A 13,333-nucleotide genomic window follows, 5' to 3' on the forward strand; every position below is an offset into this window, starting at 1 on the left:
ATTTAGTTCGTAGTTCGAGCTTTGTGTATCTTCGAACAGTTAAATCAGCCCATATATGCACGTCATGCATAATTTAATTAGTAGAATCTTATAATTGGCAAAATATGTAATTAACTGTATAATTGTGTGGGTAATTTGGTTTTGACAAATTATTATTTGATTGTCTAACTTTTTTTTTTAAGAAAGAGTAAAAACATTTGAAATGTAAAATATGCATTTGCCTCTTTCGCTCATCATTGCAAAAAAGAATAAAAACTTTGTAGTAAATAATTCATAAATGTTTGGAGAGTCTTTAAAAAGTGTAAAAAATTTTACAAACAAATCATGGCTCAATTATATGGTTGGCTCATCTCATCAGCTGATTTTATTTTTTTCGTTGCATGGTCGATGGGATTGTCAAAAGGAGATGACAAACTCAAAATGAAACAAACACATTGACAACATTTTCTTACTACACACAAAAGCTGCTAAGTTTTATGTTTTCACTCCATTCCATTAGCATAACACCAACACGCAGATTTTGACAATCTGAACTAACATATTTTGTTGTTGTACAGATGAGCCAACCATATAGTTGAACCATGAAACAAATGTAATTAGAAAAATATTTCTGATAAAAACTAATTTATTTGTCAATAAGCAAACAACTATAAACAAATGTTTTTTTTAAAAATAGCATTCAACGGTAAAATATTCACTGCTGTGTACAGCAGCGAACAGAAAAACAGCAGCGCCAATATTTATCAAAATTTCAACAGTTAAATTCTTTGTTTTTTCTTTTTCCGATATTTTGAGAAAAAACTGCAATGAATATTGTAACTGAAATCGTGCAAACCGATCTCAAAAATAATTTTGAAAATTCGAAAATTCAAAAATATTTGGAACTTTTTATTCGAAAAACTTTTTTAATTTTTTTTTGTGTGTTGTCTGCCAAAGTACGAGGTCTGCTGAAGTTCGTATTGATTTTTGAAAATTTTTTTGGAAATGTTTTAGATTTTCCTCCATACTAAGTGTGAAACTTGTCTTTATATGGAGGTAAATATTAAACAGCTTTCGGAAATAATTGCCAAAAATCAATGCGAATATTAAGACCCCTTAACTTCTAATTTTAAGACTAAAATTTATTGGGCTACATAATTGCATACTCCATAAAATTTAGACAACTCTAACTAAAAAGTTTAAAATTTTCGTAAAATTTTCTCGAATTTTTTCGAGATTTGTTTACAAAGTTGAAAGTTGTGATTATAAAATTCGTAGATGAAGTTAAAAAAAGCCGCTTCCATTTTGCTTTTCGCTGCTGTATATGTTGACCTTGAAAGGGGCTTAAACTACCGGTTTTTCAGCAGTTGATTAAGCTAAGCTTAAAATAAGTTGGCTTAAACTCTAGCCAAATATAAACTCCTGCTCAAGTACAGAGCAGTTTTTCAGTCACAGTTTAAGGGCGTCTTTAGGGTAGCTTTTTTTTTTTTGTACGGCAACATTGGTTTTTTTATTATCTAGAAAAGTTGTGGATACGGTAACAGCTGGATTTTTTTACCCAACAAACATTTTTCCCCCTTGAGAAATATATATCTAAATCTGGTGTTGATATCCAAAATCATAAACTAATTATTTTCTAATCTGATAGTTCTCAAGTTGGTATCCAACATCATCCATTATCACTATCCAGCCTATGAGAAATTTTTAAAAATTTAAAGCTCTCGAGTTGATCTCCAACGTCATTCTCAAATTATTCTCCAACTTTTGAGAGATTTTGAGAAATTTATGGTTCTGAAATGGTTATCTAACAAGGTGGTACTACCGAAGCCAACAGCTGTTACCCATGAGAAGTATACACCTAGTTGGCAGCAGTAATGAAGCCTTAAAAATAAGAAATAAATTATACACGTTTTATTTTATTTTCGTGAAAATACTGTAGTATTGGAGTCTTACATTTGAGCCCAACTAGATAACCACACATGAGCACAAGTAGGAAACTATCTCTCTTCGAACTTAAGTAACAGCATTTTTTGCTTTAGAAAAAATTACTTTTTTTTTCTGAGAACGCTATGACTCTCAAGTTGAGCCACTGTTTTCAAACAACTCTTGAAATTTTGAGTTATCAACATGAGCGCTAATGGTACTCAAGCCCAAATACTTGTTGGGTATATTCGTCGCTATAGGTTCACTAGAGTTTAAGCCTGCCAAATTGGCCGGTTAAGCTTAGCTTAAACTTCAGTTTAAGAAGACTGAAAAACTGCAGAGCAAATTTTTTCGGTTTTTTGAAATTTTCGATATCGAAAAAGTGTGCGTGGTTATAGTCAGATTTCGTTTATTTTAAATAGCGATCTGAGATGAGTTACCAGGAACCTACATACCAAATTTCATCAAGATACCTCAACATTTACTCAAGTTATCGTGTTAAAAATTTATAGCTCTCGAGTTGATCTCCAACGTCATTCTCAAATTATTCTCCAACTTTTGAGAGATTTTGAGAAATGTATGGTTCTGAAATGGTTATCTAACAAATGTCTCCAGTTGATATCCTACATTGGTTATCGAGTTGAGGTGGAGTTGAAAAAAAAAATGTTATCCAAGGAGGTACTACCGAAGCCACCAGCTGTTACCCATGAGAAGTATACACCTGGTTGGCAGCAGTAATGAAGCCTTATAAATAAGAAATAAATTATACACGTTTTATTTTATTTTCGTGAAAATACTATAGTATTGGAGTCATACATTTGAGCTCGACTAAATAACCACACATGAGTACAAGTAGGAAACTATCTCTCTTCGAACTTAAGTAACAGCATTTTTTGCTTTAGAAAAAATTACTTTTTTTGCTGAGAACGCTGTGACTCTCAATTTGAGCCACTGTTTTCAAACAACTCTTGAAATTTTGAGTTATCAACATGAGCTCTAATGGTACTCAAGCCCAAATACTTGTTGGGTATATTCGTCGCCATAGGTGCACTAGAGTTTAACCCTGCCAAATCGGCCGGTTAAGCTTAGCTTAAACTTCAGTTTAATAAGACTGCAAAATTGCAGAGCAAGTTTACGCGTAGTTTAACTGACAAACTGAGTTTAACTTGTACTGGAAAACCGGGCCTAAGTTGCTAAGTAAAAAATTTAAATTAAAACAAGTAAGGAAGGTTAAGTTCGGGTGTAACTGAACATTACATACTCAGTTGAGAGCTATGGTGACAACATAAGGGAAAATAACCATGTAGGAAAATGAACCGAGAGAAACCCTGGAATGTGTTTGTATGACATGTGTATCAAATGAAAGGCATTAAAGAGTATTTTATGAGGGAGTGGGCCATAGTTCTATAGGTGGACGCCATTTAGGGATATAGCCATAAAGGTGGATCAGGGTTGACTCTAGAATGCGTTTGTACGATATGGGTATCAAATGAAAGGTGTTAATAAGTATTTTAAAAGGGAGTAATCCTTAGTTCCATAGGTGGACGCCGTTTCGAGATATCGCCACAAAGGTGGACCAGGGGTGACCCTAGAATTTGTTTGTACAATATGGGCATCAAACGAATGGTGTTAATGAGTATTTTAAAAGGGAGTGGGCCTTAGTTCTATAGGTGGATGCCGTTTCGAAATATCGCCATAAAGGTGGACCAGTGGTGACTCTAGAATGTGTTTGTACGATATGGGTATCAAATTAAAGGTATTAATGAGGGTTTTAAAATGGAGTGGTGGTTGTTGTATAGCCATAAAGGTGGGCCAGGGGTGACTTTAGAATGCGTTTGTACGATACGGGTATCAAATGAAGGGTGTTAATGAGTATTTTAAAAGGGAGTAATCCTTAGTTCCATAGGTGGACGCCGTTTCGAGGTATCGCCATAAAGGTGGACCAGGGGTGACCCTAGAATTTGTTTGTACAATATGGGTATCAAAAGAAAGGTGTTAATGAGTATTTTAAAAGTGAGTAATCCTTAGTTCCATAGGTGGACGCCGTTTCGAGATATCGCCATAAAGGTGGACCAGGGGTGACCCTAGAATTTGTTTGTACAATATGGGCATCAAATGAAAGGTGTTAATGAGTATTTTAAAAGGGAGTGGGCCTTAGTTCTATAGGTGGACGCCGTTTCGAAATATCGCCATAAAGGTGGACCAGGGGTGACTCTAGAATGTGTTTGTACGATATCGGTATCAAATTAAAGGTATAAATGAGGGTTTTAAAAGGTAGTGGTGGTTGTTGTATAGGTGGTCGCATTTTCGAGATATCGCCATAAAGGTGGACCAGTGGGTATCAAAAGAAAGGTGTTAATGAGTATTTTAAATGGGAGTAATCCTTAGTTCCATAGGTGGACGCCGTTTCGAGATATCGCCATAAAGGTGGAGCAGGGGTGACCCTAGAATTTGTTTGTACGATATGGGTATCAAATGAAAGTTGTTAATGAGTATTTTAAAAGGGATTAACCCTTAGTTCCATAGGTGGACGCCGTTTCGAGATATCGCCATAAAGGTGGACCAGGGGTGACCCTAGAATTTGTTTGTACAATATGGGCATCAAACGAAAGGTGTTAATTAGTATTTTAAAAGGGAGTGGGTCTTAGTTCTATAGGTGGACGCCGTTTCGCAATATCGCCATAAAGGTGGACCAGGGGTGACTCTAGAATGTGTTTGTACGATATGGGTATCAAATTAAAGGTATTAATGAGGGTTTTAAAAGGGAGTGGTGGTTGTTGTATAGGTGGCCGCCTTTTCGAGATATCGACATAAAGGTGGGCCAGGGGTGACTCTAGAATGCGTTTGTACGATACGGGTATCAAATGAAGGGTGTTAATGAGTATTTTAAAAGGGAGTAATCCTTAGTTCCATAGGTGGACGCCGTTTCGAGATATCGCCATAAAGGTGGGCTAGGGGTGACTCTAGAATTCGTTTGTGCGATATGGGTATCAAATTAAAGGTATTAATGAGAGTTTCAAAAGGGAGTGGTGTGACGGCGTTTTCCAGATATCGACCAAAATGTGGACCAGGGTGACCCAGAACATCATCTGTTGGATACCGCCAATTTATTTATATATGTAATACCTGCCAAGATTTTAAGGGTTTTTTATTTCGCCCTGCAGAACTTTTTCATTTTCTTTTACTTAATATGGTAGGTGTCACAACCATTTTATAAAGTTTTTTCTAAAGTTATATTTCGCGTCAATAAAAAAATCCAATTACCTTACCATGTTTCATCCCTTTTTTCATATTTGGTATAGAATTATGGCATTTTTTTCATTTTTCGTAATTTTCGATATCAAAAAAGTGGGCGTGGTCATAGTCGGATTTCGTTCATTTTTCATACCAAGATAAAGTGAGTTCAAGTAAGCACGTGAACTAAGTTCATTAAAGATATGTCGATTTTTGCTCAAGTTATCGTGTTAACGGCCATGCGGAAGGACAGAGGGACGACTGTGTATAAAAACTGAGCGAGGCATCAACCGATTTCGCCCATTTTCACAGAAAACAGTTAACGTCATAAAATCTATGCCCCTACCAAATTTCAAAAGGATTGGTTAATTTTTGTTCGACTTATGGCGTTAAAAGTATCCTAGACAAATTAAATGAAAAAGGGCGGAGCCACGCCCATTTTGAAATTTTCTTTTATTTTTGTATTTTGTTGCACCATATAATTACTGGAGTTGAATGTTGACATAATTTACTTATATACTGTAAAGATATTAAATTTTTTGTTAAAATTTTACTTTAAAAAAAATTTTTTTTAAAAGTGGGCGTGGTCCTTCTCCGATTTTGCTAATTTTTATTAAGCGTACATATAGTAATAGGAATAACGTTCCTTCCAAATTTCATCATGATATCTTCAACGACTGCCAAATTACAGCTTGCAAAACTTTTAAGTTACCTTCTTTTAAAAGTGGGCGGTGCCACGCCCATTCACCAAAATTTTACTAATTTTCTATTCTGCGTCATAAGTTCAACTCATATACCAAGTTTCGTCGCTTTAGCTGTCTTTTGTAATGAATTATCGCACTTTTTCGGTTTTTCGAAATTTTCGATATCGAAAAAGTGGGCGTGGTTATAGTCCGATATCGTTCATTTTAAATAGCGATCTGAGATGAGGGCTCAGGAACCTACGTACCAAATTTCATCAAGATACCTCAAAATTTGTTCAAGTTATCGTGTTAAGGGACGGACGGACGGACGGACATGGCTCAATCAAATTTTTTTTCGATCCTGACTATTTTGATATATGGAAGTCTATATCTATCTCGATTCCTTTATATATGTACAACCAACCGTTATCCAATCAAACTTAATATACTCTGTGAGCTCTGCTCAACTGAGTATAACAAATATTATTTTGCATACCATTCCTCAAATCTGAAAGCGAAGGCTATTCAATTACGAAAGCTAAACAAAACAACTAACAAAATTGAATGCGCAAACTGCATAAAAAAGTAATAATAAAATAAAAATTTAATTTAATAAAAACAAAAAAAATGTATCTTTGTAGATGCATTGAGTGTCTGTCTGCGTGTAAAACGTTTAAGCGCCACTAAGTGCGGTCACATGCAATGGCTTAACGCTTAGAGTTGCGTGAGCAAACCGGTTCATTGCCAAAAAATCTGGCTAGGTAACAATGAAATAAAAAAATCAATTATTGTTAATGGCTAAATTATGTAATAGCAGTTGAATGTGTGAATGGCTGCACATTGAGTAAGGTTTTATTTATTAGCACGGCTATAAATGAATGTGCTAATGCATTTACGCGAAAAAAATAGGGCTAACTTTTTATTTTGAATTTTTTTTTTTACTGTTAAACGAATTCTGAAATACAGTAAATAAAATGTACACCTAAATGGGACGAATACAACATTAAGGCTCGGGCTCTATTTATAAATGTATAATGGCTCAACGCTTTTGCATACTTCTAATTAGCGTAAAAAAAGTATTTGATCGTGAACGCTGATAAAAAGTTACCAAATCTGATCAACCACAGAATCAGAACAGTTTGTCTTTCGTATACCTGGGAACCAGCATTAATGCCAACAACATAGTCAGCCCTGAAATTCAACGAAGAATTAATCTCTTGAAATGACACTTAAGCTGATGACAGAGTGCTCGCTATAAGCTATGCTAAGTGAGAATAAATTTCCGGTACTGTGACAACTTTTAAAATTCTCCATTAGAAATCATTTTCATAGCTTCCTATCATTATATTACAGAAACGCTTCTCGCTCCCACACTGTCCTCAGCCTTATTTGACCTAGTCCCGAAGTACTACCTTTGCGAGTACTGGTTTACTTTGCCTGACTCCATATACTTATATGCACATGTACGCCATTTTGTGCCATCACTCTTGACTTATTAAATGTATTCTAGAAAAGAAAGTAATAAAAAAAAATGCCTTCTTAGACCTGTAAGGAGGATTTGTATATGTGCTTTAAATTTGGTGTTTCTGCCATAAGGAACCTATTGAAAGGTGATTATTTTTCTTGCGTTGATTTTCCAAAAAGATCAATAATTGATGCAAAATTTTTTTTTGAGTCAAACCGGTTTGGGCACTGTACTATCTTCAGTGACATTTTTCGTTCTCGAACGTTATTTACACTGAAAGAAAAAGACTGGTAAAATCAACCGAAATACGGGTTGATTCAACCGAAATTCCTGTAAATTTTTACCCATCGCAACAAGATGTTGAATCAACTGCGCACAAAGCGTTGATTCATAATTGACCGTTTTAGTAGTCAAATGAACAAAAAAAAGTTGTTGCGATAGCTTTGTACGAAAGTACATGTTGCGGCATTTGCAAGGTAGATGAGTTTTCACTGAGATCTTTTCCTGGCATAAATACACTCGGAGTGCTTGCCGAACAGTGCCGAGGGGCGACCCCGCTTAGGAAAATTTTCTTCTAATTGAAAAACCTTATTTCTAAAATTTTTATGTTGCTTTGCCCGGGGTGTGAACCCAGGGTCTTCGGTGTGGTAAGCGGAGCACGCGACCATCACACCAAGGCGGCCCCCATGTACATAAATATATGCATAGATATAGTACACAGCATACATAAGTACAAAGTAGTGAGCGTAAAATTCTCTTTGAAATTTGCTCATGTATTGACTGTTGATCGCTGTTGAAATGACCAGTGAGATCAGTTGTGTTAACAAAAAAATCAGTTAGATTGATTAGGAATCTGTCAATTTTATAGAATTTTGTTAACTTAAGAGCGGCAATTTCTCTTCTGTTGAAATGACTAAACTAATTTTTTCGCTTGACAAAGAACTCGTTCGAATTAACCGTAATTCGATCAATTTCACCGAATCTCCGTTAAGTCAAGAACAATAGAAACGATTTGTTGATTTTACTAGCACCATTTCTTCAGTGTAAAAATGTAATAAAATTTATTTATGGCTTGGAGGCAACGGTCTGCTCACTGTACTACGACGTACGAAAAAAAATACTCGGCGATATTCCATTATTTTTAGTTACTAAACATTTTAATTTGGTTGCTCAATTACACAATTTTTCAGTTCTCAAGTTCAAGTCAGGTCATTTTATACAATCGAAATTTTCGAATGAATAGTGATAAGCTTAAAGAAAAATGATAGAAAAGCATACCCTATTTGAATCGCTATTTTCCTTACCTTTTTTTATATAGGCAACTGAGAGAAAGTTGTCTCTCATGTCCTGATAACGATACCACAAGCCTAGACACTCATACTGACACCCCTATTATGAACTCATACGATACACGATAAACGCTTGCAATCTGTTATGCCGTATTATGAAATAAATTCTAGCGTGTGAAACCCGATCGTTAGCGTTTATCGTTTATCGTGGTATTGCCATACGCTAACTATCGCATCAGCTGCTCAATTTTCTACGCTCGCTATCGTTGCTCAATTTTTACACGATAAGTTGCGAGTCATTTCAATAAAATTTTAATAAAAGGAAATACAAAATTAAAAAGAAAAAAAATTAAAAATATGTAAGTATTAAAGTAAGCAACCCGAGTTTTGAAAGGCAGTGTAATCATATTGTGATTTTTCAGGCCGAGAGTTGTAAGCACAAAGCGTCAGCTAGAGCGACTTGTTTCTTTAATGGAGGAAAATACGGACCTCGCAAGAGGTTTATGCCCAAAGAATCTTTGCAAGTCACGTTGGGAGAGAATGGCAGATGAACTTAATTCAATAGGACCACCATTAAGATCTTCTGAATCATGGCAACGGGTAAGAATATTAGAAGTTGTGATCTTTCAACCGAATATAGTATTATGTGTTTAAAATGTAGGTATGGAATGACTTAAAATACAAAACAAAAAAAAGAGCGCCCATAATCCTGCAGAATGTACTGCCACAGGAGGGGGAACAAACAACACCGCCAGTCTTTCAAATCTGGAGGAAACGGTAAACAGGCTAATGAGCTACCCAATTTATAACGATCCCCCAGGAGAAGAATTTGGTGCAGATGTCGACGAGAATTATGGCAACGAAAATGAGCAATTTTTCAGCGTGGAGATCCTCGATGATGAGGAGGTGCCTCATAAAAATGAAAAGTTACATGGCGAGGTGCCTCATATAACTCGGAGAGTGAGAAAAGACGAACAGATTGCACTACTGGAACGACAAACAGCTCAGCAAGCTGAGTTCCAAAGGGAGTATTTAAATACTTTTAGGGAAATAGCCGACCGTTTAGCCAATATCGAAAATATCAAAACAAAATGTTACCATATAAAAAAAGAAAAGTTGGCCCTCAAAAAAGAAAACTATACTTATATAAGAGGCAACTGAAAAAACTATGTATGTGCGATAAGCACAGAAAGAAACATTAGTAAATATTATGTGATGATTAGGATTAAATTTAATTTGGAATTTATTTTTTTTACCTAGTATTAAGTTTTTTACATTTATCGCAATGAATGTGATACTAATTTTGTACCTTATAAATTAAAACATATACCTTATAAATGAAAACATGTACATTTTAAATGAAAATGATTTATTTCTTCAAGCTAAAATAAAAAGATGAATTTTAACGTAAGCAAAATACCACACTTCTTCTTATTTGTTCCGCTGCTTGTCGTGAGGTAGTACCATCATTGTTGACACCATCTTCCAGAACTTCCGAATCTTCATTTTGATTTATTTCAGCTTCCACATCATCATAGGGTACATTATAATGGTTGCAGATATTGTGTAAAGCCGCACAAACATTTATAATTAAAGTGGCTTTTGGTGGAGTGTAGTGAAGGGCTCTAGCACTTAGCAAACATCTAAATCTGCTCTTAAAAACCCCAATGGTTCTTTCAATCATGTTTCTAGCCTTTGAATGTCGCCTATTATACATGCTCTCTAGGGTACCTTCGTCGGCATTTCTGTAAGGCGTCAACAAATAAGGAGTCAAGGCGTAACCGGCATCACCTTAATAAAACGTATGGTTAAAGTAACATATTGGACCTATTTTTGAAATATATAAATACCTAACAACCAAGTGTTAGCTTCACCACGATCATACATTGCTTCCAACTGTGGCTTTAGCGCTGACATTTGAAAAACCATGGAGTCATGTGTGGCCCCTGGGTGCTTGGCATTGACATATTTAATATTCATTAAATCATCGCACATCTGAAATGTATGCAAAATTAGTTTTAAAAATTTGTATATACAATTTTTCTTTTTCATACTCACTATCATTGCATTTATACTGAAGTATCCCTTCCGACAGTAATAAAGATGTTGCAAACCTTTCTCCGGTGCCACAATCTTGACGTTTGTACCATCAATGCATCCGATTACGCCTGGAATCCCGCTTGTACTAAAAAAATTTCTTTTAGCTCTCCTTTTTTCTTCCTCTGTATACCTCGATTTGATCCATTTACTGCAGAGTGCTCTTTGTAAGGCATTTAGTGTTTCCGTCAACACTATTGAAACTGTTGGTTGAGCTAATCCAACTAAAGCCTCATTTCCAACACTCTGTTGATATGATCCCTGGGCAAGAAACCTTAATGTGGCACAAACTTTCAAAATATTTGGGATCGATGTCCTATTTTTTCGGGCGCGAAAACTGCCTTCCACTTCTGTTAAGACATACATGAAAGCTTCTTTTGAAAGACGGAAATTACTCTGAAAGCTAGTTTTTTTTATTAAACTTTTTTTTACTTTAAATATGTCAAGTACTTACAGCGTAGAGTTCATTTCAAGAGGATTGGAAGCATCTCTCAATTTTCTTCTTTCTATGGCCTCTATCCGAGTTTCGTCAATTTCTTCATTTATGTAAAAGGCAACAGAGGTTGCAGAAAACATTTTTTATTAAATATTTTAAAAACTTTTGCCAATTTACGTAAAGACAATTCAATTTGGTTATTTTTGTTTTATTTTTGCTATCTGTTTCGTATAAATTCACAAAAATTTGTAAGCAAAACCCTGCTGTCATTCACAATAGCACATCTATCGGGCGTGTGGAAATCGCAATATGAAAGCTGATTTTTTACGATACGCTAGCAAGCGTTTATCGTCTATCGTATGAAAATTCATAATAGGGGTGTGAGGTTATTTTAATAATACGCAGATATCATTTTGGTTCAGCGAATTGAAAGGCGTCCCTGAAAGTACACAAAGTGGCATGGGCGGGTGAACGAACGGAAGAGGGGCAGACTCTATTTTGTAAAGCGAACTATTAAACGATTCGACCCTCTTGCGAGAAATTTGTGAGTTTAAGGAAATTTCCTAATTGTATTGTTCTTATCTTGAATTGCTTGACCATGTATATCTGAGAGACCTATAGGGACGACAAAAATTACGACAGTCGGCCATTGAGGTAGTTAACCTAATGCCAAACTAAATTAAAGATTGACAGGAGATAGCCCTCATAGTGCATTCACATTACTGGTGAAAATATTTCTTTTCCATTTGCTCAGCAGTTTGCTAGTGTATTTGTTATTTCCGTAGAGCTAAACAATCAGGCTATAAAGCCAGTCCTATTTCAGGTTCTATAAAGTGTGACATTGGAATGATTTCGTAAAACTTTTACCATGATATAAATTATGATATATTTCAAATATGACGTGTTATTAATCCTTTGCAGGGAATAATCCCCTCATTTTATAGATTTACCAATGAAAATAACTAAGGCATGACGGGACTGAATGCGTTTGTAACACTTCAACAATCGTATGAGTGCGGGTTCAAATTCCACTCCCGGGAGAAAAGGTTTTGAAGATATTCACAAGGTATAATCAAAACCTTGTCCGTCCTGTCAAGTTGTTTAAATTTTTCCAAATTATTAAAAAGAAAATAATTTTAAATGACAAGCTGATGTTTTCCATATAAACAACTCCGTAATGTATCGACGAGCTAGTGTCCAATCCAATGGGAAGTGAACTTTGTTCTCGAGTTTACTCCACAACTGAAATAAATAGGCATACAGTTTACCAAACCCTATAAGATTGCTAATCCATATCAAACCACATAAAAGAACAAAAAACCTTATTATATTAAAACCTTATAATTTTCGAATCCAAGTCTCAGTGGAGAAATGTTCGTAAACCGAAACCGAAATCATCAAAATCCGTACACTTGTTAGGTCACTAATATGCAAGAAGGCATGATCTGTGTAGGAATTATAAAAACATCTTTATATATATGAATCTTGTGTGATACTCAGTCATGTGATTCTAAAATCATGCATTCTTATCATCAAATCTCGGATTTCTATACAAATTCAATATGTTAAATATACCCAAAATATATGAAAAAAAAAAAATGCCAGAAATATGTTAAATTTAGGTCGGCAAAAAAAAATGCGTGTGTGTCAAGTATGATTAAGACCATTTGCGATACTATTTCTGGAAAATGAAGAGACTATTACTTCACCAGTTTTTCGGAACGGGTTTTTCATTCAGTTTCGGCGTTATAGTAGAGAGTCTTTTCAGATTGTTGTCCATCTTAAGCGGTCAGTTTGGAATCTATTCGGAATAATTTTGTACTCCTTTGTAATCTTTTCGAAATGGATTTGGTATCATTCTGTATCAAATTCGAGGTAATTTCGCATCTATTTCGGGAAAATTTCGGATTTATTTCGTAAATATTTTGGGACTTGTATCGGAACGATGTCGGTAATAGTTGAGGACCATTTTGGTATAATTTGGGTTGGTGAAGCTAAAAATTGCGTTGACAACCCCTTTGAATCAATTTGGTATTTTAGTCGCCGCTTTCGAGAGGCATATCTGCCGCCTATATATTCTAAGCTCCCTAACCCGCTTGGTGTAGATTAGTTATTCAAAGCTGAGAGTCGTATACAACTTTGAATGAAAACAAAATGCAAACCTTATAGTAGTAACGTTAAATATTTTACAAAGTTAATAGCGGGGCACGGCGGAAAAATAGTTCTT

The 13,333-nt window shown here is 35.2% G+C and overlaps 1 protein-coding gene and 2 long non-coding RNA genes across 10 annotated transcripts in view; 1 reads left to right on the forward strand and 2 right to left on the reverse strand.

The window, feature by feature from the left end:
* Positions 1–13,333, reverse strand: part of LOC137253893 (organic solute transporter alpha-like protein) — a 62,693-nt gene that overhangs the window by 25,546 nt on the left and 23,814 nt on the right. The window lies entirely within an intron of this gene.
* Positions 8,810–9,966, forward strand: LOC137252038 (uncharacterized). The gene is made up of 3 exons (XR_010953435.1): positions 8,810–8,932; positions 8,996–9,173; positions 9,235–9,966. It is a non-coding gene; the product is annotated as an uncharacterized lncRNA (long non-coding RNA).
* Positions 10,282–11,327, reverse strand: LOC137252039 (uncharacterized). 2 transcript variants are annotated; one of them, XR_010953437.1, is made up of 4 exons: positions 11,125–11,327; positions 10,632–11,073; positions 10,424–10,568; positions 10,282–10,364 (listed from the first exon to the last, which is right to left on the reverse strand). It is a non-coding gene; the product is annotated as an uncharacterized lncRNA (long non-coding RNA). The 2 variants fall into 2 exon arrangements; XR_010953436.1 differs by having other exon boundaries at positions 10,632–11,327.

The sequence above is a fragment of the Eurosta solidaginis genome, chromosome 5 (genome assembly GCF_040869045.1).
Source record: "Eurosta solidaginis isolate ZX-2024a chromosome 5, ASM4086904v1, whole genome shotgun sequence".
NCBI lineage: Eukaryota > Metazoa > Arthropoda > Insecta > Diptera > Tephritidae > Eurosta > Eurosta solidaginis.